Source organism: Emydura macquarii, unplaced genomic scaffold (assembly GCF_026122565.2).
Source record: "Emydura macquarii macquarii isolate MOO-44397 ecotype Brisbane River unplaced genomic scaffold, CSIRO-AGI_Emac_v2 contig_1110, whole genome shotgun sequence".
Lineage (NCBI taxonomy): Eukaryota > Metazoa > Chordata > Testudines > Chelidae > Emydura > Emydura macquarii.
This window is the reverse complement of record NW_027131247.1, coordinates 1,737,358-1,760,077: the sequence shown is the minus strand read 5'-3', so window position 1 is coordinate 1,760,077 and position 22,720 is coordinate 1,737,358. Positions and strand designations below refer to the sequence as shown.

Here is a 22,720-nt window from a genome sequence, read left to right as displayed (position 1 = left end):
TTTTGAAAAAAAGGGGGATTTAGGCTCCTAAACCACTTGGGCACATCTGAAAATGTTACCCATCATTCTTTTAAACCTTAAAATTCCACCTCTCCTGTAGGAAATGCATTTTAACAGGGACTCTCCATTAATCAGTAGAACTTAAGGATCCCAGAATTCAGAAATGCAAAGAAAGCAGTATATGACATATGTTGCAACAGATCAAATAGCACTCCAAACCAAACACATCCTGCTGAACAAAAAATATACATTGTAACGCCAGATACTGGGATGGGGTAGTGAAATGACAGCCTGTCTACACGGTTTAAAGCCTAGTAAAAGTGAGATGTCTCTGACATCATACAGGATGCATGATAAATGCTTGCCAGTGAACTTACCTTCTTAAAAGTACAAGGGAATTTTCTAAAAGGTTTGGAGTTTATCCCCTTGTGGATATCTTAATTAAATTAAGCTCTGGATCATTTTAACTTGATCCTTTAACTTAAAGCAGTTTCCCTTCCTCCTTTGATGTGTGAGTTCTTGCGACTTCTATAAAATGTATTACTGTGAGGCAACTAAAAGAAATAGTGCCAATCTACACATACCACAACTAAGAGAAAAACTTTAACAACCAATTCCTTTCAGGGCCCAATATTTGCCATAAAATTGAAGGACTGGGATATGTTCCTGACTTCAGACACTTCCAAGCCTATTTTCTTTTGCTGCCGCACTCCAAATATTAACAGATGAAGAAGCAAACATTTTAATATAATAAGGGTGAAGCTCCTTTGCTGAAAAAAAAGAAATAATAATTACTGAGTTCCCAGATTCTGAAAAAAATCAGCCTTCTTATGAATAGTCTCAGGTTGGGAACTCAAAGCATGAGGCACCCAAAGTCATTGAAAAAAATAAATCTTGGCTCAAACTTTAAAAAAAACAAAAAACCAAAAAACCAGAGCTCTCTCTTCATAGAATTATAGAAGATTAGAGTTGGAAGGGACCTCAGGAGGTTATCTAGTCCAACCCCCTACTCAAAGCAGGGCTAACCTCAGCTAAATCATCCCAGCCAGGGCTTTGTCAAGCCGCAGATTCAAAACCTCTAAAGGTGGAGATTCCACCACCTCCCCAGGTAACCCATTCCAGTGCTTCACCACCCTTCTAGTGAAAAAGTTTGTCCTAATATCCAACCGAGACCTCCCCCACTGCAACTTGAGATCTTTGCTTCTTGTTTCGTCGTCTACCACCATTAAGAACAGCCTAGCTCCATCCTTCCTGGAATCCTCTTTCAGATAGTTAAAGGCTGCTATCAAATCCCCCCTCATTCTTCTCTTTTGCAGACTAAATGAACCTAGTTCCCTCAGCCTCTCCTCATAAGTCTTGTGCTCCAGCCCCCTCATCATTTTTGTTGCCCTCCGCTAAACCCTCTCCAACTTGTCCACATCCTTTTTGTAGTGGGGGGCCCAAAAATGGACACAGTACTCCAAATGTGGCCTCACCAATGCTGAATAGAGGGGAATAATCACTTCCCGCGATCTGCTGGCAATGCTCCTACTAATGCAGCCCAATATGCTATTAGCCTTCTTTGCAGACTGGGCACACTGCTAACTCATATCCAGCTTCTTATCCACTGTAACCCTCAGGTCCTTTTCTACAGAACTGCTGCCTCACCCGTCGGTCCCCAGTCTGAGCTGTGCATGGGACTCTGCACTTGTCCCTTTGAACCTCATCAGATTTCTTTTGGCCCAATCCTCCAATTTGTCTAGGTCACTCCGTATCCTATCCCTACCTTCCAGGATATCTATCACTCCTCCTAGCTTAGTGTCATCTGCAAACTTGCTAAGGGTGCAATCCACCCCATCCTCCAGATCATTAATGAAGACGTTGAACAAAACCAGCCCTAGGACCGACCCCTGGGGCACTCCGCTTGTGACCGGCTGCCAGCTAGACATGGAGCCATTGATCACTACCCATTGAGCCCGATGATCTAGCCGGCTCTCTATCCATTTTATAGTCCATTCATCCAACCCATACTTCTTTATCTTGCTGATAAGAATACTGTGGGAGACTGTATCAAAAGTTTCGCTAAAGTCAAGGTATATCACATCCACTGCTTTCCCCACATCCGCAGAGGCATAGAAAGCAATCTCTTCATAGAAAGCAATTAGGTGCAATTGAAGATCAGGAAAATCTGGTGAAATCAATGAAATGGTCTTTTAAAAAACTTTGCTCTATCAGTTTGTTCACTCTATTTATAATTTTAGCCAAAATATAATATAAAAAGGATTGTTTCAAAGACAAAAAGTAACATTTTTAATTGACTCCAGCCATTTTATCAACTCTTTGAAGATCTGAACTGAATTTGCAAATTACTGTACATCTAATTGAACTCACTTTTGATTATGACTGGTAACTTTGCAAGACAAGAAACAAACAAATTATTTTTTTCCCCCTGGAATAAGACAAGACCTCAAAGAAATAAAGCTAATTTGCATAATGCAGACAAAACATATCACCATCATCACCGCACAACATAGATTAAAGTTCTACAAGGAACCTAACTCACTGCAAGCTGGTGACTCTTACAGGAGTAAAATGAAAAGACAGAAGTTGATGTTGGTATGCATGAACTAAAAATAACCCCAAAAAGTTCCCCCCAAAAAGTTTCTGGTAAAGAAAGCAAGAAGAAATAGCAACAAACAGCTCTAGTGTAGAACAGAAAATGTTGAATAGAGCCAGCAGAGATATTTGGAAACCCTATGGCACTTTTGAACCAGATTACCCAGATAAAGGGGATTATGACTTGGGGTGACAGAGGTGTGTGTGATTATGGGAAACACTGAGCACTAGTAGAAAAGGTCTGAAGAGAAATAGGATTAGCTGATGCCAGGGAGAAGACTCTATGGATAGGAAGGACAGATAGAATATGGCAGGGGAAGAAGATAGCTCATCATTGTTCAGATACATGTGGATAATCTTTTAGGGCCATATTCATCCCTGGTATAACTCCAGTTACTTTATTGGAATCCAGTCTCTCAAACTTTGGCCTCTTAAGTTCTCTCCTGGTCCACTATAGACATACCATGTGATCTTGGGCAACCCACTTACTACCCTGTTCTACAAATGCAGTGATCCACAGAAAAAGTATTACTTGTGGGCATCAAAGGATTGTTGAGAAGCTAAAGCAAGAAGTATGATATTGCAGTCCCCGAATAAGAGGTGTCACATCATTACAATTTAAGTTCCAGACATTTGTTTGACTAAATTAAAATTCAGCAGCATATGTCTTTGTGTGTGTCAGAGTCAAGTAAATTGCATAAGTGAATCTTTCTGATAGGAATTAAAACAATCACAGCCAATCAGCACAGATTCTTAATTTTCTAATTAGGGTTCCTCTTTTTTTTTGGATAGCTAGGGGCTGGAAGGACAGCATTGGTTGTAACAGGAAAGCTTTGGGAAGAGAAGTTCTTTCACCACTGTCAGCTTTGTTTGCAACAATAAAAGAATCCCAAGAGTTTAGGATTTAATCCATGGGAATTAGAGCAAATCAAACCCAAAATAACTGAGATGCTTGCAGTGCACTGCTTTAATTAAGCAACAACAACAAAATGCACTGTGCACCTAAAGATGAGATCAAAGCAGTCTATGGAAATAAATAACCCACAATGGTGCATTATGTTAGAGCTGGAGTTCAGAAAGAACTGGAAATCACGTTGAGCAGAGAAGTTCAAAAGCTTGCCAGTAGTGGTGTCTATTGACGCTATCATGATCATAATGGCTGGTTTATTGGCTTGCCATGCTTCTTTAGTGACTATTATTTCCACTCAGATGGTTTGTGAAATGCACCAACAGAGGGCTCACCCCGTCTCATTGAATAAAAAGCCAGACATGACCATAAGGAAATTAATTCACACCAGAAAACACTGGGAGGAAGGATTCAAACTTTGCGGTCTGGATGTCCGTCTCTACCGCAGTGCAGAGGGGCTGGAATAAAGGATTTGCAAAGCACATGTGGCAGTGTAGGCTACCTGTGGGGCAGCTGTTGGCATGGGTGCAGGACCAGGAGGAGACAGCTCAAGTCGTGTGGGGGAAGAGAATGGATGCTGGGCATCGCTAGTTTGGGGTGAGGGGCAACCTACAGGAAGACATAAATTAGAGCAATCCCCGGATAGCTAGAACTAAGGAAGTGCAAATGTGGCATGAAGCCACTTTTAGCTCCCTCCTTGCCATCCACGTCAGGGCTGTGGCTTCTCAGCTGCATCTGTGGAGAGCTGCAGCACGGAACCCGGCCCTCAATCTCCAGCATCAGTGCCAATTCAACTCCAGGAGCATGTTCCATTCACTCCAGCCTCCCTTACGTGTTACCCACCAGGCCCAGCTTTTGCACGAAGATTTCAATAGATTTATAAAAATTATCCCAATATTTCTATTCCGTCCCAGAATGCGAGGAAAGGATGTGCATTGAGATTTATCTTAATGATATGCAGGTGGGGGAAGCGATCTAATATCTGCCTTTCATGAACAGCTGAAAATGCATGAAACTGGGATAACAACTCAGCCCTTAAAAAGAAAATCGGCAGTGTTCATGCCATGGTGAAGAGTGAATATTCATGGTATTTGGGAAGCACATGAAGGCAGGAGGCGAGAAGGCTAAAGCAAGTTTTTGCATCCAATATTTGATTTGCATTCAGTCACTTCACCCGCATACATTTTCGTTTAAATAAATATCGTTACCAGGTTCAGACGTGACTAGGTGCTCAGCACCCTCAGCACTGGGACACAGGAATTGTTTAATGGATCACACCTAGGGTCCATGTAGTCCCCTCTCTCCAACAGCCACCAGCACCAGATGCTTCAGGGGAAGGCGCAAGAGGCCCACAGTAAGCAATGTGAGGTAATCTGCCCTTCACACTAGGCCTCATCCTGGTCTCTGATAGTCAGGGATTGTTTTAAGTCCTCAAGTGATAGATTTAAAATCCCTTCTCAAATTTGTGTCATCATTATGTATACCTCTGGATATTCCTGATATCCATGTAAAGCACTGAAGCTGTTCAGCAATGTATGGGATCAGGCCCTTGAGTTAAAGCTGGGGCACCTAACTTCCCAAGGCTCCTTTTTTAAACCTTAGCCTGAGTTTCATGTATTAATACTAAACAGAAGGGGTCTCTCTAGGAGCTAGGAATTTACTGGGATAACAAGGAATTTGTTATTTCTATTATGATAGCATCTAGAGCCCCAGTCAAGGACCAAGACCCCAATATGCAAGGCACTGCACAAGCATGTATCATAAAGACAGACCCTTTCCTCAATGAGCTGACATTCACGGTTAACAAACCCCTTCCCCAGAATGTTCAACCAGTTTTAGAACCAAGCCATAACCCAGAAAATGCTCTGATAGCTTCATTTATTGCTTATGAAGTTTCAGAAATCTGCCTGTTGTCAATAGGTCTCTTTGTCAATTGTACACAGGTACCTAGGAGCTTGGATCCAATAATGTTAGGTGTTTATCTGAACTGAACCTGGCTAAAGCTAACATGACAAGATGAAACATGTTCTTCAAGAAAGTAATATTGACTTCCAAGACCTACAATAAATAAAAAGCCTGCACTGGGGAACAGAAAGCAGCAATTTTGAACAAACTATGAACTATTGAGTATTGCAGCATCAAGAAAGGTGTACGTCAAGGTTGCATCCTGTCTTTGCAACTATTCATCCTACATATAGAACGTATGAGGGAGAGTTCAGAAGACACCAGCTAGGACATACAGGTCAATGGCATAGACATGGACAGCACAGTGACTTTGTTTGCATAGTTTCAACATGCTTACTGCTGTGAACACTGCTAGGAAGAAACATGGAACAGTGATTAATGTTAAGATGACAAAAAGTATGTTAAGTAAACACAATAATGCTCAAGGCAGGAATAAGATGGTCAAGTGGTGAAATAAGTGAATAGTTTCCCCTATTTAGGGAGTCTAGTAGCATTGGACAGAATATGCAATGTAGAAATCAAGAGAATGGTACAGCTTGCAAAAAATGAATTCTGCAACTTCCAAGGACTTCTGCATTGTCAAAAGTTTAAACTACACATCTGCACTAGTTTGCTGAAGTGCTATATTAACCCTCTCATATGGATGTGAGATCTGAACACTTAAGAAAGGACACACAGATGACTGAGAGCTTTCGAGTTTTGGCATTAGCGAAGAATGTTATAAAAAAGCTCGATAACCAAAACTTTGAACTATGTGGTGATGAGAAGTGTGAACTTAAAATAAAACAAAATTTCCTGAGATCCAAGGTAAGAAAATAACATTTGTGAAAAACATTGCTCAATGATTCCAGAGTAACTAGGTTCCAGTACTCATACTATCGGGCAAACCAGGAAGAGAAAGAAAGAGACATAGCTATGTCAGCAACCTTGCCAGATGGACTGATAACCAAAGGATAGTGGCAGTTTTATAACTCTGTCACAATGGGCAAAGAGGGAAGGTGCTGGAGGTCACGTGAAGAATGAACAAACCTCAACAAGGTTTTCTAATCACTACTTTCCTCTGTAATAGGTATGTTGCTATGGCCTGCTCAGAGCACAGAAGCTTGTAGATTTTCAGGCTGGAATTTATCTAGATGAACCTATCTTGCCTTCCATCTTTATTGCATTTGGATGAAATAACTTGTCTATTAGCAGGACTGATAGTTAAGTGAAAGAAGGATTTAAAGGAAATAAAATAATGTGGGTGTCTGAAACAGCTATTTGCTGCTGTAAAGCCGCATCCACTCATATACATTGGACACTTTGGATCCAATTCTTAGTTATTAAGGTTCTTTTATTCTTATCTGTGAGAAAAAGGGGTCACAAGAGGGGAAAATGCCCCGTAAGAATGCTCCCCTATTGAGGGCTCTCTAACCAGCTTACAGTTGGCAGAAGGTATTTACCTCAACCTTTGGAGCAGGGGACATATGTCAGGGATCAAGGGACATGATCAGAATGTACTAAGCTACAGCTGTTCTCTGCCTTTTAAGGCCCATAAGGAGACTTGGGAAGCGGAGCTTAAGTTTCAATAACCCTAAGGTTGTCCCAGCATACAGATAGCACTAAGATAGCGAAAAGCCACCTTGCTCCGCTATTTCTCTGTTCGGGCCCTGAGCAACTGGGATCTCTGTTTGTAAGAACATGGGAAATAGTGGTTTGAACATGCCACTGGGAGTCAAGATCTCAGGTTCTATTCCAAATAGTGGCACTGGCTTGATGAATGACCTTAGGCAAATCACTTGAACTCTGTGACTTGACTTTCCTTTCTCTGAAAAGAAGGTCTTAACAGCTTATCACAAGGCTGAATTAATGTCTCTCATTGAGGTATGCATCCTCAAATGGAAAGGTTCTAGATCTGGTTTAACCACAATCTTATTAAACATCCACAAAGGTAACTCAGTGGTCAAGCACTGCAAAGCAAGAGAAAATTAGTTCAAACTTGGCACCAGATTAGCATGCATCCACAAAACATTTATGGGCCAATTTTAGACCTGGTCGAAAGTATGTGAAACCCCACTGATTTCAAATTAAAAAAAAAAAAAAAAAAAAAAAAAAAAGACACAAAAAACCTTAGAGGTTAGGTATGGAGGTCAACCTTGGTCCCACCTGATTTCCCAGCTCTTCTGACTTGGCACAATTCTTTTCCAGGAGTACCTCACTCCCCAGATGACTCTGCATTTAACGTTTTATTGGCCTGCCAGTTAGAACTCAGGTCTGCAGATCAATGGGAGGCAATCAGCTACTGAGAGGTGACCGATTTCAGTATATAGGGCGCTGGACTAGAAGTCAGCAGTTTAATTCCTAGTTCTTGCATTGAGCTGCTAAGTGACATTGAACAAGTCGTTTAATCTTTCTGTGCCTTCCCCGCCCCCCTCATTTGTCTTGCTAACTTGTCTTGCATGGACTGTCATTTCATGTGTATATACATCAACTCGTACACAACAGGGCCGTGATCTCAGTCGGGATTTCATGTAGAGCTGGGTGACCAACTCTTTTTTTTCAATTAACTGGAAATAAACAAATCGAAGAAAATATTTGGGGTCCAACCTCAATGAGATTTTTCTGAAGTTTCAGCAAATGCAAAAAGTTGAAAAACAATTCATTTGGCATAACCCTCTCCCCCCACCCCAAAAAAATTTTTTTTTCATTTTGATTTTCAGCATTTTTTAAGATTTTACATTTTTAAAAATAAAATTAACAATGGAAAGTCATTTCAAAGTGATAATTTGAAACATTTCTTTTTTTAAATGTTAAAACAAAACATTTACTTCTGGAGGATTTTTTTCCCTCCTCTATAACAATTTGGCAAGATGGGTAAAAATTCATGAAAAGTTTCAAAGTCACTGTATCCACTTTTTTAATCCAAAAAAAGTTTTGGTGAAAAAATTTCAGTCAGCTCTACTTGTGTATGATACTGAAATAATGGGATTGGTGCTTATCTTCTACTACACACATAAATCCTTGGAGAATGCAAATCTTCAGAGGAAATTGCATCTGTTTACCAAGAGTGGATTTGACCTGTAGAAGTGGGAAAGACGGTTCAACTGGGACAGGCAAGTTAATACTGCAGTTGATTTTTGGCTGAGACTGTTTGGAGGACATGTAAGACAGTTTAATTTGCAATGGAAATGACAGAGGAATATCAGTGGATTCATCTGTCACATCTGTCAGACCACCAGCTGTATACGTTGCCCAAGGCAATGATGGCATTGCTGGTTTCATTTGTTGTTGTTGATTGCTTCCTTCATGCTAATTCATTCTACTGTACTAGATTGTTTCAGGGGCTCATCTGTTATTAGTAATAATAATAATCATCATCCTTGCACTTCTTCCCAAGGAACTCAAGGCACTTTACAAACATTAATTAAGCTTCACAACACCCTCAGGTAACTCAATATTTGAGAGCTTCCATAAAGGTCAGTCGGGGTTTGGTTTGCGAGGAAGGAAGGTCTTCCGGTTATGTCATTGGACTGGGCAACAGGAGACCTAATTCTTCAGAAATGGACATTTCTCATGGACTGGGACTCTGGGTCACTGGGACTATAGTGACTTACAGAGGCACAACGAGGTCTGAAATGCAGAGTCTAGAGCACAGAAACAACAACAAATAGGTGAATTTTGTCCAGTTCTGTATTTCCTATGGATAACAACAGTACACAAGCTGAAATACACCTACACATGCACTACAGGAATGTTGTAGGAATTCTGCAAACAACTATGCAAGAGAAACCCAAAGTAATCTGAAGTTCTCTCATCAGAACTCGTCCTGTAAAGATGCATGGAATACAGATTGTGTTTCGCAGCTCTGGGCATATATATAAATAAGAGAAAAGTTGTTCTTTTCCTTTCGAAGTAGCTAAGAAGCAGTAGAAAGGACAATGGTTCTCTGAACTTGCATGAATTTAGGGCCTTAACTCATCCTACACTTTAATCCACATGGGATAGATCAACTGCTAACCAACTTCCCTCTCTCTGACTAATTTGCTGGGTGACATTAACAAATATGTCTGCTAGAGAATAAAAGCAGCATATTGGTTCACTGCTTGTGTGCTGTGTTCCTTCTTTCCAGGTTTACAAGTTCCACACTGCTGTTGTGTATAATTAATTTGCATTAAAAAAAAGAATCAGGCATTATTTTGCCAACGTGAGATTTGCCAGGTCTTCAGAGCTTCCTACTTCCACTCAGTAACCAGACACTAAGTGAAATCTCACTGCCAACTAGTGACAAACATTGATAGCACAGGGAGAATTAGTTAGATTTTCATTTGCTTATTATGACTGAGACATTAAAACATAAAACAAAAATCCTCAACCTCTAGAGATGTTAAAAAAAAATAAAATAAAAACATCCAGATTGAAAATCCTCTACTAATACTTTCAATTTATCAAATAGATGGTTTAAAAAAAATGTAAAAAAACAATGCTAGAACATCACAGACTTTTATACAAGGAAAAAACCCCCATAAAATTTGTGCATGGATTTGTGTGTGTATTATATACACCCATAGCACACATGCACACACACTCACACATACTCATTTGTGGGCTGTACCAAGCATTAGATTCCTGGTCCCAGGAATAAAGACACACAGCATGAGAGAAAGAGTAGAGGTCCTAAATGACTAGTGATTTTGGATGCCTGGCGGGAGACGCCTGGAAGGGGCCTAATTTTTAATAAGTACTAAGCTCCCACTCTCTGAAAATCTGACTCCCTGTAACTGTCTCAAACGTGGAAGCACCTAAAGTCACTGAACACTTGGAAATGCAGGTCATATCAGGAAGTTGTTCCAAAAGTGCTTAAGGGGTTTATGAGCACATGGTCACTCAACAGGTCAATGCCAAAGCTGGAAATTAAAGGCTAATCCAATCCCAGTCCTGTGCTCTATCCACTGGATGATACTACCACATATTTTCCACTCCTTTCTTACAGTAGGTGGAATTTTAAAGGACCAAGCCTGTACAGGCTCTATGGTTCAACCTCATAAATTCCCCCCCCCCCCCCCCGCCTTCCTCCAACTAGCATGGCCTCGGTCTTCCATTTTTCTGGAAATTGGATTGTGCAGGGATGGGATATCTGGGCAGGGATATCTGCTGCTCATTGTTTCTGCTTCTCTGCCTTCTCACATTAAAGGCACTCGTGGAAAACAGAGAATTTGAAAGTCATTTCCCCTGCCTCCCATGAGGCACCAATCAAAGTCCTGTATTTATTTCATCAAGATGATAGCAGCAATCTTTAGAGCTGTGTGAATTCACAAACATTTACCTGACAGAATCCCTGTATCCCAGAATAAACATACAAGTCCAAAGCAGATTCCGTTTCTGTGGCAGTGCATCTGTTCTGAGCTATTACTGAGAGAAAATAACCACCACCTCCCCTGAGCTGTTAACATACACTCAATATGGGCCAAATTCTAACCTGTCTCACTTCCGGAGCAGTGCTGGGAGAGGTGAGTGGGACCAAACTTTCCTGAGTCATATCTGCACAGGACAGATGTAACTATCTCCATTATGAGTAGACAGAGGACCCGGAACCTTCAGCACCGAAGCCACAGCCATCGAGCGACAGGAGAAACTCTTAACAGGGTAGCACAAAGGATGTTATCTTCGAAGATTATGTCTACACTGAAGGAAAATATTAAAAAAAAAAAAAATAGTGTTTACACTCAGGTTACCTAACCCATGTTAAAATAATGAAGATACGGCAACTCTGCAGTTGTGTTAGCAGCTCCAGTACAACCCCATACCTCCCTGTACTTGAGTTGCCACGTCGCTGATGATATTTTAACACCGGTTAGTTAATCCAAGGGTTCCCCCCCCCCCCGCCTTATTTTATTTTTTTCAATGCAGACAGTGAACCAACCAGCATGTTGCACAGACACAGTGAGAAGAGGGCCCAGTTGATAAAGTACATTCAATAATTCCCAAGTGACCATGTTATTCACGGCTCCTACTGGCAAACGCCAGCTGGATTGTGCTGGAGAGAGGGATTGCCGGACTCACTGGGTGGGCGTATTGACTTCCAGAGCGCTAGAAACACTAGGCAAATGAATCCTGCCACTGGTCACAAACAGGAGTTAAACCTGGGACCTTCAGCACCAAAAAGTTCAAATTTCTGCCGTTTCAGCTGAAGGAAAAACGGTACTAGCTGGCAGCAGTTGCAGGCCATTATCCCTTCTGTGGACCACCAGAGGAGGAGGTCACTCACACTGAAAGAATAGCAAGCGTCGTCTTGTGGTTAAGGCAGTAGGCTGGGACCTAAAGAGTCTGGGTTCAATTTCCAGCTCTGAAACAAACTTCCTTGGGCAAGTCACCTCATCTCTGTGCATCTCAGTTACCCAGCTGTACAAAATGGGGACAAAATTGATAAGGGCTTAGTTACCATGGTGATGGAGGCTTTTACTGGGCCCATGTTCCTGGTGCCCCCTTGTGGACCAACAGGGGACTGTGTGGCAGCATCTCTGATGGTTGCTGTCTTGCATGGGGTCCAACGCAGTGATGCTCTAGCTTTCCAGCTAAGGCATGCTTGAGACACACCCCTTCCAGTGTATTAAATTCTAAAAATAAAGGAATGCTAAGAACTCAAAATCAGGGTCGACTGATGAGTCTTCCACAGTGCCCCGCCTTTACACTCACGGCCCATCCTTCAAGCAAACACTCCTTCAGTGCCTGGTCGTTCCATCCACCAGGGTTCTCACCCGAGCAGCAGGCTCTCTAAACCTCTTGCCTGAAACCAGGCTTCCCATACCAAGGAAGAAGCCGAGTTCTGCTCTCCTGCCTGATCAGTTCCAAACTGCGTGGGGCCCTCTCCTTTTAACATCTCCACACATGGTATCTGCTGCAGGGAAGAGCCTGTTGTGTCTTTAGGCCCACAGTAATCCCCTCCTTCCCAGAGAAGGGCACAGGGGCCATTTAAATTCCTAGACAGTAGGTGAAAAGAGACTCTATTCTCTCTTCCCTACCTCAGAATTCATCTCTAGGTTAAAGTTACCTTCGAGATGCATAAATTGTGCACCTTTATTGTGTTTTTAATCCAAGAGGGCTGTACCCTGCCACCTCTCATTCTGTCTGTGTTAGTTCAGTGTTTGCATGAAGCACTCTTTGTGACGGCTCGCAGGCTCTTAGGAAAGATGTACAGCAATGGATACCATGACAGATGACCAGTTCAATAACGAGTTAATAGGGAATTAAAGCAAAAGGCATCAGTCCACCCTAAAAATCGAACACAAGTGACAGAAAATATTGCCACTTATACCTGACACTACTGCTGATGTATCTGCATCTCGTAAAGCTATGTAATTCCATTTTCTTTTCTATTTGCTTTCTCTTCCATGCAGAACATTATTTACTGATTGTACAATGCTTTGTTTTTTCCATTATTCCTTATTCAGAACTGTAAAAAAACAGTGTCAATAAAGAAGGGAAAAAACCCAACAACTAAGAGCTAAGTGCCTGCAAAAAATGGTTTATTTTGCATAATCCCTAAGCGGCCATGCAAAGTGCTCACCCACTGATCCAAAAAAAATGGTTTGTAGATAGATACAGCAAGCTTAACTCTGATTTCTGAAGGCAGGCAGGTGCTGGGGGAAAAGCAACACCTCGGTGGTTGTGCATAGCAGGGTGATAGCAGGCAGAATGTTCTGGAGAATAGGGAGCAATCAATTTACCTTATGTAGAACGTATTCCGATAGGATCTACAGTCCCCAACCAATATCTTAGACATATTCAGAGACTGCTCCTGCTCTCAAGAGCTGACCGTCTCATTACACAAGATACTCCTAACTTTAAAACAGACAAAGGGAGGGAAAAGGAAAGGAACTGAGGCACTGAGAGACTGAGTGACTTTCCCAAGGTCACACAGGAAGTTTGTGGCAGAAACCAGAAGTGAATGTAGATATTCTGAGCCTCAATCTAGTATTTGAACTGCAAAGTCAGCCTCTCTCTTGAAAATGTACAGAATGCAGAGCTGATTAAAAAACTTCTGTTGAAGCAGTATTCCATTGGAAACTGCCATTTGAACTAAACCTTTTTGTTTTGTTAAATTGCATCTATTTCACAATGACATTTCGTTTTTAAAAATGGGGGGGGGGGGGGGATTGAAAACGTCAAAATGTCTCGTTTTGATATTTGGGGAACCGAAAGTTAATTTTTCATTTGGAAAAAACTGCTAGAAATGCACTTGAACGTATTTTTTTTAAAAAAAAATATTTAAAATGGCCAAAATCAAAAAGGAAACTTTCAAATTTATCAAAATTAAACATTTTGATTGACCCAAAATGATTTTTTTTCCAGAATTGTGTTTCATGAAATATTTAAAAAATTTGGCATTTCATCTCAATTCAGGATATTGAAATCTACAATTTTTTTCACAGGACAGAAAATCCATTTTCCAATCAGCTATAATAAAATGTTTCTTCTTTATATAAACTGCCTTAGGTACTAGCAAACAGGAAGGAGACACAGGGACCGGGCTATAGCTATGAACGCTACTCACCTTCAACCCTAGGCTCAGGAAACAATAGGGAAAGCAATCATTTTGCCTCCTGCACTGGGGTGAGGTGGGAAGATAAGTGGTTCCCTAAATGCACTTCCCCAGGGTCCCAAGATAAGGCAGAATATGGTCCAGTATTTAGAATATCTCTAGCAGAGAAAAGTGTGGCTCAATTTAGTTTTGCAGACTTCAGTAGCCCTAAGTAATGACAGTGAGTCCCTCTGAATAGCTGACAGTTCCTAATGCAGAAGTAACCCGTACAAACAAAAAAAATCAGAGAGAGTGGGCAATGGGGAGGTATGCCAGCACCAGGCTGTGATTGCAAAGATAATTGGCTGATGTGGGGGAGGGATGTGGGAAATAAAAATTATCATCTCTTCTGAGACAGACCTTGGGGGAAGAGAAAAAGAAGGAGAGAGAGAAACCAGGAGGGGAAAAAACATGTTGCTTTTGTGACTGCTTGTCTGAAAAGCTGCTTTGTGAATGTACACAGCATCACATTCAAAGTCTCTCTAACTAAGTGTAGTTTTGATGCACAAGAGAAGTGCAGTAACTGGTACTTTGAGATGGGTGTCCCCTGGATGCTTCACTTCAGGTGACTGTGCGTCCCTGCTCCTTTGAAGGGAGAATTTCAGCAACAATGCTCATCCAAAGGGACACCCATCTTGAAGAACCTCAGTTACTACACAGGGTGAGTAACCTCTTCTTTGAGGGGTGTCCCTGGGGGTGCTCCACGTCAGGTAACTGTCGAGCACTGCCCCACGTTGGATAGAAGGGGCTTCGAAGTTGCATGTGTAAATGATGATAACATTGTAGAGACCTAGCAATGCGTCAGACCTGGAACTCTAGTTAATCACATAGTGTTTTTGTAAACATGTGCACAGAGACCCAAGGGGGTCTTGCATGTTATGATAATTTATTATTATTTTTAACGGCCTGGATTCACCAGTGCTTCATTCCTGTTTTACACCAAAAGAATACACAACTCCAGTCATTTCAATTTGGGTATTTTTCATAGCTCTGTCCTGTCTCATTTCTCCTTTGGCTCCTTCTCCTCATTTTTCATGAATTAATTCAGTGCCCTCTTACCCCTCATTCTAAAAGCTTTTTAGCCTGATGAATATATGGGTTATAATAGCTCTTATTTTAAACACTCATTGATACACACAGGGATCGTCTCTTTTCTGTATTTGTACAGCACCTAGCATAAGGGGGCTAATCCTGACTGGCATCTTTGAATGCTACACAAGACAAATATTGAATGCAACATGCATTGTTATATTCTATAGGCACACAATACAGCATAGTGCCTATTATCTGAATAGCACGGAAGACACAGATTTTATTTGGATAAAACGGGAGTTTGATTAATCAAGAGGGTAGAAGCCATTCAGCAATAAGGTGGGCTTCCTGGCAGGCAGGCAGGCACACGTCATCCTCCTCCTGCTCCCTGTCCTGGCCAGGGGTCTTTGTAGGGCTACAGCAGAGCTCCAAAAAGTCTCCCTACACTGCTGCAGGGCTAGTGACACCCAATCCCTGCAGGCACAAGGTGCAGGGCAGAGCAGAGACCCCAGGCAGGACTCTGCTCTGCCCCGTGAGGGCTGTAGGCTTCCCTGAACCTCACAGGAGCCTGGCAATGGACCATTACCTTGATTTGGATACCCAGCGAGAAGACACTTAGATGGGATTTGAAGTGTATTGAAGCATCATAACTCAAAGCTTCCAAAAGGAGAGAAATTAGAGCTAATACTAACATGAAAGGAGCATACAGCATAACACATTTTCAAGTCTAAAAGAAAAATGTAACAAGCCAAGATGGCAAGTGACTGCAGACAAACAGATTGCTGCTGACGACGACTAAAGTATTCTAGGGGCAGACAATGGAAAGAATAGCCAGGAACTACATCGAGAACACCAACTTAAATTAAACAAAGCAAGTGAGTGACAGAACTGCCAACAGAATCCAAGAGTAGAGCTTGTTGGGAAAAGGGTTCCCCTCCTTCCCATGGAGAATGTCAATGTTTCCATGAAGATCCAAAAACTGATTTTTTTTTCTATTCAGAAATGCTAGCTTAATATTTCATGGGAGTTCTCGTTCAAGAGCCTCATGCTCTCATTATGCTTTCTAAGGGCTCCCTGGCTGGACTCTATCTCCCATGATGCACCAGAGTTTTCCTTCCTAATAAGGGGAAGTGGTTGCATTATAGGAGATGTAATCCACCTGGGGAGCCAGACCTATGGGGGGGGGTGGGGGGAAATGGGCACATGGAGGACACCAAAACTTCAACTCCCATGAGGCACCATACCACACTGTATCCATTACAATATTTTACGAGACTTTTTTTTTTTTTTTTTTTTAAATGGGAAATCAAAATTTTCCTGGGAAAGCAAATACTTTCTGCAAAAACCACATTTAATTGAACATCCAATTTTCCATCTAAAAAAAGTTTCAATGAAAAGTTTTTGGTCAGCTCTACTGAAGCTCTGACCACTAGATAGGCTACTTCATACAGAGAACAATATGAAAACTGTAGAAACCACAGACCACAGCAGCTAGAAGCAATCAACATTTTCTGACGTTAGATTTTTTTAATTACGTTTTCACAAAAGTTTTCCACTAAATTTTCAACTTTTAAGAACCACAGACCAGACTTCCTAGTCAAAAGTCTTGGAGCCTGACCCAATCAGATATAAAGCAACTTCAGTTCCTCTTGGCTTCCCATCCTCTACCAATAAGGAGATTGGGCCTTAATAAGTCATCAGTTCATGCTCCTACAGCACATTAAATATGTAAAGCACTATAGAAGTGAAAGGTCCCCTGTGCCAATGGCTCTTTGGGCTGACATGGTTAAGGCACACCAGTTTCATAGCCAGTGGCATGCAAGGGTGCGATATGGCCAGCGTCATATTCAGTCATCTTTGACTGCCCTAACCCAACCGACCAGGTACATGTTTTGTAGTTGGGGGAACTGGAGGTGGCTTTTCAGTATGGTATCAAGTGAGACTCAGGATAGTAGTCAAGTTCCTTAAGCACTCAGCCACTGCCGCTCACACTATGCAAGCGTTAAGTGTTATTACCATTAAAAAAAAAAAAAAAACGTACAGAATTTAAAAGGCCAACACTGTATTCATTATAAATCTTACAAGATAGTTCATGTTCCAAACAGTAAGGATGATTCAGTGTAGAAGTCACCCTCTTCACAAAGTGAAAAATGGTAAAGAGAACCATGGAAAAAACAGACATGCTTTTGCATGTGCTCAGTCCTAGGAGCACACAACCCCTGCTACATGATTGCAAGGCACAGCTGCATAAGCATAAACCTGACCTTAATGTGCATACAGACACCAATGTCTACAGGCAAGGCAGAGCTGCACCAACACAATCATGGATTTGCAAGTGGACAAAACATCCCATGTACATAGCCATAGTTGCGTAAGCACTATCCTTGACTTGTGTGTGCTCGTTGTGGGCTCTGCATAGCTAGGGAAGATGTGCACCCCTGTAGAAACTTGAGTCACGGATTATTCATGTCACCCAGTCAAAGAAAGAAAAGCATCTGACGGATTTAGAGATGGGGTTATCTCTGGGAATTGCAATAACTATAAGACCAATTCCTGAAATTTACTTGATATTTTGGGTGACAGAGAGAACTGAGGTTTTTGGACACAAGAATTAGTGAATTATTTTGTTGATCCCTGAATTAGATTGTACTACAAATGTTCCCCATTAAAAAATTCCTTAATGGGGTGAAATAAGCCAAGCTACTATTCAGTATATGACAAGAAGAATAAGTACAAATGAGCCAAAAGAGTTCAATGAAATGTTGCTAACTCCAAGCAAATGGTATTTAGTCATCTCACTAGGTGGAGTGCTTTTCTACTAGCATCACATTTGCACTCATTGTATGCTAGCTGTGTAAATTACAAACCTCCTTAAAAGTGAAATTTTGGGAAGGGCACCAGGGCTAAATCCAGCTCACATTGACTTCAATAGGAGGATACCATTTCAAATGAGTAAAGGACAATATCATGAGAAAACGCTCTAACGGGGCAGGATCACAGCCATGATGTTAGAGGAAGATTTGCACTAGACTTCACTGGGTGTAAAATCCATCTTATAACAATACTAGTGTGCACACGTAATTAACCTATTGAATCAGGGCAAAAGATGAAACCACCTCTGTTGAGTTTCACGCTGCACACTGAATGCCCAGTGGGCTGTACTGCAATACCTTTGCTCACCACCATGCAATCCCACTTAAGTCCACAGGGCTACCTTGCAGAGTACATTATTTACTCAAGTAAGTGCACAATGTTTACTCCAAAACAAATCATGCCATCTCAGCATCAAAACACACCTACAGATACAGAGGCACAGGGGTCACTGACTTTCCTGAAACTGGTTCAGTTCTTGTGTGTATGGAAAGATCAAGGGGGGTGAGGGACACCCACACCCCAGAGCTATACATCACCAACCAGAACTTTCTGTCCCAGCACATGAGTATTTAGCAGTGAGGGGTTTACTTGGAAATCCATCAGACATTCCCACTCTATAAGGGCTACAGAACATGTGTGAAGCTGAAATAAGGCTCACTATGCTAGTTGTCCAGGAGGAAGCCTCCTCTTCAGTCCCTTCAGAGCTCCCCAGCTCATATATGTTCTGAGCCAAAGCCCACCTCAGTCAATGGGAGCCTTCCCCTTCACTTCAGTGGGTTTTGAATCAGGTCTTTGCTCGGGATACCGGCTGGTGCTGCATGTACGGCATGCTGAATGGTAACATAAGAGGACTTCATGTTTTAAAAATTAAAATGGCTTTTCATTAGGAGAACTATTTTCAGGGATTCGCCGACTGGAGCTAGCATTATATCCAGGTGTACACAGACTGGCTTCCTCCAAACTCTTCCCTCCTGCAACCTGGGCTCCTCCCTTCAAGTTCCATGCAGATTGCTACATCTAGGGAAAAGATATGCCCAGAGGAAACTATCTTTTATAATTCAGAACCCCAGAAAATCTTATTGGATACAAAAGTAGCCAGCAGAACTCAGGTTACAGGTTACATTCATGCTCTGCCCTAAGCTCATGATGCAGAGTTGAAATGAGGTGAGGAGGACAAAGCTAAAAGAAGAGCAGCAGGGATGGCTTTGATTCCAGAGGTTTTCTGATGGAGCCTTGAGGCTATTAAAATGTAGCTTGCAAAAGGATTTATTCCTTATGATAATCCCAAATGTTTTTTCCTTCTTCTCTTCTTTGAGAGAAATATAAATTAGACTGATGATCAATTTTGTAATTTGCAGTTGACAAGTAGCTTTGAAGCAACTTAGTGATTTGTATACTTCCCCCCCCACACACACACACCTCTTCACTGATGGCAGGAGATGATATAAGCGTACTGAGTCTTAATAATCTATTCATTCCCCTAATCCAACTGAGGGAACCTGAATTAGATGGGTCTTTTCACTGTTTAAAACAAAAGCAAAAACCTATTTTTCTGTTGGGTTCTTTCAGTTCTATTCTTGCATTGTATTCAGATAAGAAAACCTGACAAACCAGGGTCCAATCCAGAGAAATACTGAAAGCTGTCTCTTATCACTAATTTCAACAACAGAAATGAAATGTACGAAAAGCTTTTCAGGGTTTGCCTAATCATTAAACGTTTGTAACAATACCACCAAGCTTGACCTAGTGTTTTTCATCAGTAGATCGCAAAGTGCTTTAGAAAAGAAGTCCGAGTCATTACCCCTGTTTTACAGCTGGGAAAATGGAGGAACAGGACATTGACACGACTCGCCCAAGGTCACTAAGTAGGATAGCGGCAGAGCCAAGGATAGAATCCAGGTTTCCTATGACTCAGTCCAGTTTCTATTCACCAGTTTACACTGTCCCTCATCAGCTGCAAAGAGATTATTCATGCGCACAAATTTAAGCATAAGCTTAACTTGCAGGTTCAGCACTTTGTTTTGCAGCCATCTGGCTTAAGGCCCTATTGTGGTAGGTGCTGAGCAGTAGCATGTATATTTAATTCCTAATGGTTTGTATCATTGGGAAGCGGGGGTACAGAGGAGTTTTCCGCAGAAAAATAGAAATATTTTCACATATAAAATAACATTTTAGAGAAAGGCAGAGGATGGGTGAATATGAAAATGATTTAAAGATGAATGAATGGGGGCCAACCTCCTTTATGTTAGAATAAGCAGGTGCTGAACTACACCAGTTGCACAGTAACAGCCGACTCACAGGGCTGTGGGGGATAATTAGACGGTGTTTGCATGGCTGTTCTGAAAATAGAGAGCTCCAAGGGTGTTTTTGGTTTTAAAAATACTTAAAATCCTCATGCAATGAATTTAAATCTGGATGATGTAATGACAATCAGAGAAAGAGAAAAACAGTACAGAAAGTTCCTGGCACTAAGGGACCCTGTTCCCCGACTCTAGCCTCCCAGTACTACAGCAAGAGACTACTGCTATAGTTTGGCTCTCTTTACTGTTAATCCAAGAGACTACATCCATTTTTGAAACAGGAAGCAGTGAGCATGGAAGCCATATTTGAAACATGAAGTGGCCATGCCTGGAATTATAAGCTGGTTTGTTATTTATATCCGGGAATCTTCTGTGAAGATTCTTTGACAAAAATCCTTCAAATGCTGCACTATCTGCTCCACCGATTATATATTTATTCATTTGCATTACTTGACTAGATCTGGCATCACATTGTAAAAGTTTGCCATGGCATTTGCTTCACATATAGGCTGCATACCAGTTGCTTACTTATTTGTGCCATTTATCGTTTTCTTGCTGCATAGTCCTGTTACTACAAAAATAAAATACACTGCAATCCCCCTGTCAGTTGAGGATTGTTCCCTACAGTATATTATATAGTACTCCTTCCAAACTAATTTGAAACATTTCAAGCCATGGGGCTCCTGCCTTTAAAGATCGTTTCATTTCGGACTACAGCCCAGTATGCCAGAATTCAGCCAAGGATGACTTTTTATGGCAAATTTATAGGTCCCAGAAAAGAGTAATTTCTAAGGGAAGCATCGACAGGACATTAACTGCAATGACACAAATGCAAGTCTATAATATTTTCAAACTGGGTAAAATCTGATATAATCTAGGATTTACTGAAGTATCCAGGTGCACTGTGCCAAATGGCCTGTCAAAGAGACTCCAAGTAGTTCTTTGTGGAGGTGAGTTATCTCTGTTTTAAAGGGAAACAACAACTCAGTAAAGCATCATTACTACTTTAAACCATAATGTTATTAATATCAATTCATTCCTGCAAAGGACAAAACAGACATCCAGAAGCATTAGGGTTACTTTACTGCCTGCACTGCCTGTTGAAAAATATAGTTATGTAACATGGAGGGGAATAAATCAGTATACTCTTCTGCTATTGTATTTGTTTATCAGGTTCTTATTCCAAGAAGAGGAGCTTTGCTCTGATCTTTTCTTATTTTCTGTTATTAATAGCATTATGAAAGGAGCATTGTGAGGCCTTGGGTATTAGTAAACTGAACTCTTGGGCTTTCTTAGCAGATAAACACTTCACTTATCTCTCAGCACATGAAAATGTACCCAGAGATCAGAGCATTTGGGCAGTGACCTTTGCTCACTCATGAACCGGCATTAATCCTCATATAGACTAAAGGGGGCTGGGAAGATTTGGACTCTGTGGGGCTTGGATCTAAAGGAGCTTTGGAAGAGCCTCAGAATAAATTAAAAGCTTTCTAGTATTTTTTAGTGGAAAACATTAAACAGGCTAGAAAAGCAAAGGATAACACACAAAGTGTATGAACGTGATAGACGGTGCACTAAATAATTTTTAAATATTCAGGATTTTCCAAAAGGGGTAATGTATGGTATATATGTATGGGGTGATGCATGGTATATAGGTATGGTATATGTGCATTATCTCAGAAGACAAACCTTTGGTATTGCATGAGCATTTGAAAGAATGTCATCATGAACCACCTTCTAACAGCAGGGGAAATGGAAGTAAAAGGCCAGGTACTTAGGGATCTTTTTCTGTTTATAATTTCTTTGATTCTCAGTTGAAATGATTTTTAAAGCTATGCAAGCATCTGAGAAAGAACATTTTTCAATAAGATATACCTTGAAGAGGGAAAAATCCCAATGAAATCTGTCATATTATGTTTCTTCTTAGCTTCCCTGAGTTTTATTTAAAGAAAAAACCAAACACAAATAAAAAAACCAACCCACAAAGAATGGTATTTGAGGGGGAGGGGGAATAATCAATTTTAAAGTCTCAATGGCAGACTTAAAAGAAATGTTTTTTAAAGCTATAGCTTTGTGTTTCCTTGACAAAAATAGGTTTGGTGTATCTCAACTACAATTTTATAGGCCATTTAGTACTTAATGTGGATTGTCAGCTTTGTTACTGTGAGGAAAAAATAGGGAATCCAAGCTTTCTTTTAATCATTTACTGTGCACGTGCACAGATTTTCCTTATTAAAAAATTCACAAGAATTCTTAGATTGCAGAACAAAAACATTGCCATAATGTGTCAGTGAAGTCTGGTCAGGAAAGTCTGTTTTTAAAACTATTGCCATATTTTATAGAAAAGCTTGAGAGGAAATAAATAATTCTGAATTCAGTGCAAGGTATGAATGTTATGCAGTAAATAATACATATGCTCAAGTGTTAACTACAGGAATAATTTTTGCACAGGACCACTGCCTCATTAAGTACACAGAATAGGCAATGCTC

At 41.0% G+C, this 22,720-nt stretch overlaps 1 protein-coding gene across 7 annotated transcripts in view; it reads right to left on the bottom strand.

Moving 5' to 3' along the window:
• LRRTM4 (leucine rich repeat transmembrane neuronal 4) overlaps positions 1 to 22,720 on the bottom strand; it is a 651,824-nt gene that overhangs the window by 469,955 nt on the left and 159,149 nt on the right. For 2 of the 7 annotated variants that reach the window (XM_067545847.1, XM_067545845.1), the window contains exon 2: positions 10,923 to 11,128. The exons of 3 other annotated variants lie outside the window; for them this stretch is intronic. The gene's annotated coding sequence lies outside the window, so the exon portion shown is untranslated. Of the gene's footprint in view, positions 1 to 10,922; positions 11,129 to 11,885; positions 12,061 to 22,720 lie in introns of all 7 variants that reach the window. 2 more of the 7 variants (XM_067545844.1, XM_067545848.1) reach the window with 2 other exon arrangements.